This window comes from Emydura macquarii, unplaced genomic scaffold (assembly GCF_026122565.2).
Source record: "Emydura macquarii macquarii isolate MOO-44397 ecotype Brisbane River unplaced genomic scaffold, CSIRO-AGI_Emac_v2 contig_1483, whole genome shotgun sequence".
Classification (NCBI taxonomy): Eukaryota; Metazoa; Chordata; order Testudines; family Chelidae; genus Emydura; species Emydura macquarii.
In genome coordinates this window covers 6283167-6289278 of record NW_027131620.1, presented here as the reverse complement: position 1 = coordinate 6289278, position 6112 = coordinate 6283167, and the positions used below count along the sequence as shown (strand labels likewise).

General features: G+C 43.6%; 1 protein-coding gene across 1 annotated transcript in view; it reads left to right on the top strand.

The window, feature by feature from the left end:
• The first annotated feature begins 589 nt into the window (after positions 1-589).
• Positions 590-6112, top strand: part of SLCO4A1 (solute carrier organic anion transporter family member 4A1) — a 52392-nt gene continuing 46869 nt past the window's right edge. The window contains exon 1 of the mRNA XM_067554114.1: positions 590-692. The gene's annotated coding sequence lies outside the window, so the exon portion shown is untranslated. The remainder of the gene's footprint in view (positions 693-6112) is intronic.

Below are 6112 nucleotides of genomic sequence, written 5' to 3'. Positions count from 1 at the left end.
GCAATACAAGGTGGATATGTACACACACTCACACACACCCACATACAAAAGGGGACACACACAAAGAGGGACGTGCACACTCACACACACAAAGGGGGACACCCAGAAGGACCCACACACACACACAGAGGGATACAGTCTTTTTCAGTGTCTTGGGTCAGGAAATGAAACTGGCTGGCACCCTTGACCTTTCTCTTCTCTCTCTTCCCTTCTTTTGCCCCCCAGCCGCTGTACTCTCTCCTTTCCTCCTTTCCCCAAATTTGTCTCCCCCTTTTCCCACCTGTCTTCCTCCTCCTTTTTCTTCTTCCCTTTCCCATTCTCCTCTCCCCAGGGTGACTCCACCCCAGCTCTGCCTCTCCCCCTGGCTTCCCCCCAGCACTGCAGGGCTTTCACCGTCACAAGGCACCTTGCCTCCCCAAGACAGCCGCAGCCCTGGCCACTTGTCAAGTCTTTTTCCCTCCCTCCCCTCCTCTCTAGCTGTCACTTTCGGTTTAAGCCTATACTAGTGAGATGCTTCTATTGGTCCGGCTGGATAAGGCCACCACCTTAAACCCGCCTGGATTGGTTTGGCTCTTCATCAATCATTGCTAGTAACCGGGACTCAGATAGACTGAATGGGGAAAGAGACGAGGGAGGGAGAGAGAGAAACTGATGAGGAGAGGGGGAGAGCAGCTGCCAGAGGCCAGGAGGAGGTACAGTGGGTAGCTGGGCATGTGGGCGGCTGGGGAGAATGGGGTATGCCATGCTGTGTGTATAAAATAATGCAGAGGGACGGTGTAACAGATTGTAGGGTAATACATTATCTATATAGTGACTATATAATTATACTGATAGGGTTCCAGATTCTACTTATCTGTTTTCATCAAGGTCCCTTTTGTGCTGAGGTTTATTGCAAAAAATCCAAGCTCTGATGACCATCTGTTTTGGTGAATATTATTTTCAGTTCACTGGGGGGGCGGATGGTCAAGGTGTGCAGCCTTAGGGAAATAGGATGGCAGCCAAGGGCTGGCAGGAAATCCAGACACGGGAGAGGTATGGAACGAGCCTGGATGAGTTTATATTTATTCCGCTGTCAATGGCTGACAAAGTGTGGCAGTGCAGAATGAATTGGAGCGATGTGTGTTCATTGTCAGGTTATGCAGCGCAGTTACTCTACAGGATAACGTGGCTATAACCTGCTCTGTCTGGGAATGTACTTAGCTCTGGGGATACAGACACAGCCTTCAGCACAGCCTCGGCACCCAGTTTAAATGATGTAGATTGAATACCGTGTGAAGGTGACTGGGGAACTGGGGTGACTGACAAAGTTGTCGTAAAAAACAAATGAATGGGAACCTGATGTCACATTTCCGCCCTCGCTGATTTTATAGTAGCGTGATCAGGCCACATGATTAGGGCAAAATCCTAGCTTGTTAGGCATTTATTTATTCTTGTTTTGGTCACTCAATAGCTCAATTTTGCCAGTCTCTAGGAGGAAGCACAAGGCAAACGGAATGGGCTGAGATTCTTAGGGGAGGAGGAGATGTTATGAAAGAGATGGCAGGGAAAAAACCCCACCAGCAACAGTATTTTGTTATAATTTCTGATAATTTGATGCGGGTATTTTGGGGGACTCGAATGGGAGGGAAGGGACTGCTGATCGGCATAGCTTTGTCATTTAAGCTCTACGTCTTTTAATTTTGCCATTAGCCTGCATGCTGATGGGGCAGTTTTGTGGTCTGCTCGGGGGGCAAAGATGCAGGACGATGCTATTTGAGCAGAATTAATGTTAAGCTGGGTTACCTGGGGGCTTGCAATTTGCCTCTCCTCTGAAACCTCCCTGGAAGCTGGACGAGGTTGCATGGGGGCAGACAGCACTGTATTCACATGCTCTGAAAACCGTCTGCTCCTGCAGTGTGCGGCATTGTTCCTCCTGCAGCACGTGTGTGTAAGATGTGTACGCTCAGCCCAGGCGCTGGGCCCTGGGGAGGGCTTGGGGGTTGGTCTTCTGAGCAGTTTTCCCAGAAAACAAGAGGATGAAGGAGGAGGGGCTGGAAATGGAGGGGACTAATGGCTTATTTAATTGAGGCAAGGGAGGGAGCCGTGCCTGTGTTCCAGTGCTCAGCGAGGAGTGTCTGTCTGGGGTTATTCTCGGTCATGCACCTGCTGTTTCCACAGGCCAATCTCCTGCGCTGCCTGCTTCAGCCTCAGTCAGGAAATGAGTCGTTCTTCTACGCACTGACTTTGCAGTTTCCCCCCCGCCTTGAGTTCATTTATCAAATTAAACTGAAAAAGCTTCCCTTAAAGGGCCAGATCCTGCTCTTGCTTAGAGCAGCGTACGTCAGGCACAATCGGGTGCAGCTCAGTGGAGTTATTCCAGATAAATTAAAAACTTGCCCCTAAAGGGATGAATCCTAATTTCACATGTAAGTTTCATGGAGTAAATCAGGGTATATCTACACCATAGAGGCACAGGTAGGGTGCTCCGGCTGAGCCACTGTCTTGCTGTAGTATAGATGCTTCCTACGTAGATGGAAGGGGTTTTTCCATCAATGTAGTTAATCTACCTCTCCAAGGTGTGGTGACTAGGTTGACAGCAGAATTCTTCCATCAGCATAGGTGCATATACAGTAGGGGTTAGGCCAACCTGACTATGTTGCACAGGGAGTGACATTTTTCACAGCCCTGAACTTTGTAGCTATGTCAGTTTAATCTTTAGGTGTAGACCAGGCCTCAGTTTAGCTCCAGATTAACACTGGTGTAAATGAGATCAGCATCTGGTCCCAGATTTAATCCCATGGCATGAACAAAAATTCCAGAACATGAATCATGATTGAATAGTTCACTGCCCCACTTGGAAACTTTCATATCTATGATACCTTACCCCAGGGGTGTCAAACATCCGGCCCGCGGGCTGGATATGGCTCGCCAACCTTTTTGGTCCAGCCCCTGGCATGCCGCGACATCTCGTGGCATTATAGTCTCTGGCGGCGTTGCACGCTGACGCCAGAGGGTACAACGCTGCGAGATCTCATGGCATCGCATGCCGCCACGCGATCTGTGTACTCTGACGGCAGCACGTGGAGCGCTATGTGCACGAGAAACAGCGCTCCAAAAGTGCCTAGTATTTCGATGTATGGTATGTATGGCCCACTTGAAGTACATTTAATTCAAATCTGGCCTGCCTTCGCAAATGAGTTTGACACCCCTGCCTTACCCAATCACATTCTAATGTCACACACTCTTTTCTATATTTCCTTTAGGATTATTGCTCATTGCCAAGTAGTATGTGGGAGCTAAATGGCTCACTAGAAGTCTCCTTTCAACTCACACCATTATGTGCAGCACAGGACATTTTACTACCTCATACGTGGGCTGATGCAGTAGCAGGCAAATCAGGCAAAACGCATGTCATACTGAGATGTCACCATGCTTTGAGCTTGGTATTAATCAAGTTATATGATCTAGAAAGTAGAAATACTCTAGCGCAATGATGTAGGCTTTTTTTATCTGATTGTAATAACGATAATAACCATAATAATAATACAGAAGTTAATCACTCTTAATAAAGCTGGTTGACTTTTTTGCATAACATTTTTTTAACTTGAAAAACGGCTTTTTATTCCAAAGAATTTTTGGCAAAAATTTATCAAAAATCTTGTAATTTTTCAATGTCCATAATGTTTTCTATGAATTTTTAAATAATATTTTTAGTGACACTTAATGAAAACTTCATCAGAATTGCTTTCAGAAGCATCATAACATTTTTTTTCATTCTTCAGAAACATAAAGAAATGGAAGGAAAGAGAAAAACTAGTACTGAGTGTTTGAATTAACATAAGGCATGTATCATAAGGTACCATTAGCAGGTTCCAAATTTTAAGTAAACAAGTGTAGTTAAATAAAGAATAAAACGAATTACTATTGTTATTTTATTATCATCATGATCTTTTCTTTTCCTTGTTGTATTTTGTCAATCGGAGCATAGCGCTATTTTCGAAATGAGTTTGAGTTGGAATGTTTGCTCTTCTTCCCCGGACAGAGGGGATGCAAATCCAGTGGCTGTCCTTGTGGGCATGAAGAAAAAAAAGTCCCAGCACCATCCCTTCTTGGGACCTCGTGGTCTCCTTATGGAGCAGACGTGGGTGTGGCTTATTGGGATTCTAGAACTGCTGGAGGATGGATGGATTGGAAAAGGGGACCAACGGCTCTATGCAGTGGCATCCCTGGCTGATCCCACAAGGATCTGAGTAGATACCTGATTGAAAATTAATGCTGTTTGAGTGGCTTTGATATTCCTTCCTGGCCTCTGTACAGTTGTGATTGACACACAAAAAAAGCCACACTGCCAGGGGAAGGTTGTGGCCAGCCTTCCATGCAGACAATCATGCTCTGCTCTGACTTCCTCCAGCTTGGAATATCAGAATCCATTACTCCTGCCCCCTCCCCTCCACCAAACACTCCCCTCCTCAAGTATACAATTGACTGTGAACTCCCTGAGCTGAATCCCATGGAGTTCCCTGCCTCAGCCTTTGTCATTTTCCCAATGGAAAGGGACAAAATCTATTATTATTATTAGGGCTGGTCATACAGGAAAATCCTTTTCTCATCAACAAAAACCAAAATGTTGAAGTTGTTTTTGGTTCATCTATTTTCCAATGTTTTAAAAAATTTTCATAAATTGAAATCCCCACCTCCATTTTTATTGAAAACCTTCCTGAAATGCTTGTCTGTTTTCGCAATTTACTGAAAAAAAAAAGGAAAAGCATTTCAATCACATTATTAGTTAAAAAATGAAAGAAAAAAAAATTCTCCAAAAGCGTGACGTTTTTCACAAGAAAAAAAGAAAAATGATGATAAAGTGGACAATTTTTCACAAAAAAACCCAACCCATCAGAATTTCAAAATTAGGCCATATTTTCACTAAAATCTTGTCATTCAATATTTTTGACCCACTCCAATTATGGTGATGTGCATAGTCAGCATCATTTTGCTTAGGGGCACCAGTCATAAGAACATAAGATCAGCCATACTGGGTCAGACCAATGGTCCATCTAGCCCACAGTGGCCAATGCCACGTGCTACAAAGGGAATGAACAGAACAGGTCATCATCAAGTGATCCATCCCATTGGCCATTCCCAGCCTCTGGCAAACAGCAATCCCTGCCTATCCTGGCTAATAGCCATTGATGGACCTATCCTCCATGAATTTATCTAATTTTTTTTTGAACCCGTTATAGCCTTGACCTTCACAAAATCCTCTGGCATGCAGTTGCACAGGTTGATTCTGCATTGTATGAAGAAATACTTCCTTTTGTTTGTTTTAAACCTGCTACCTATTAGTTTCATTTGATGACCCCTAGTTCTTGTTTTCTGAGAAGGAGTAAATAACACTTCCTTATTTACTTTCTCCATACCAGTCATGATTTCATAAACCTCTATCATATCGCCCCCTTAGTCGTCTCTCTTCCAAGCTGAAAAGTCCCAGTCTTATTAATCTCTCCTCATATTGAACCTTTTCCATATCCAAAATCATTTTAGTTGCCCTTTTCTGTACCTTTTCCAATTGCGATATATCTTTTTTGAGATGGGGTGACCAGATCTTCACTCAGTATTCAAGAAGTGGGAGTACCATGGATTTATAAAGAAGCAATATGATATTTTCTGTATTATTATTTATCCCTTTTCTAATGATTCCCAACATTCTGTTAGCTGTTTTGACTGCTGCTGCACTCAGAGTGGATGTTTTCAGAGAAATATCCACAATGACTCCAAGATCTCTTCCTTGAGTGGTAACTGCTAATTTAGACCCTCTCATTATATATGTAAAGTTGGGATTATGTTTTCCAATGTGCATTACTTTGCATTTACCAACACTGAATTTAATCTGCCATTTTGTTGCCCCATCACTCAGTTTTGTAATATCCCTTTATAACTCTTCACAGTCTGCTTTGGAAGATAGTAGTTTTATATCCTCTTCAAATTTTGCCACCTCACTATTTACCCCTTTTTCCAGATAATTTATGAATATGTTGAACAGTACTGGTCCCTGTACAGATCCCTGAGGGACACCACTATTTACCTCTCTCCATTGTGAAAACTATCCATTTATTCCTACCCTTTGTTTCCTATT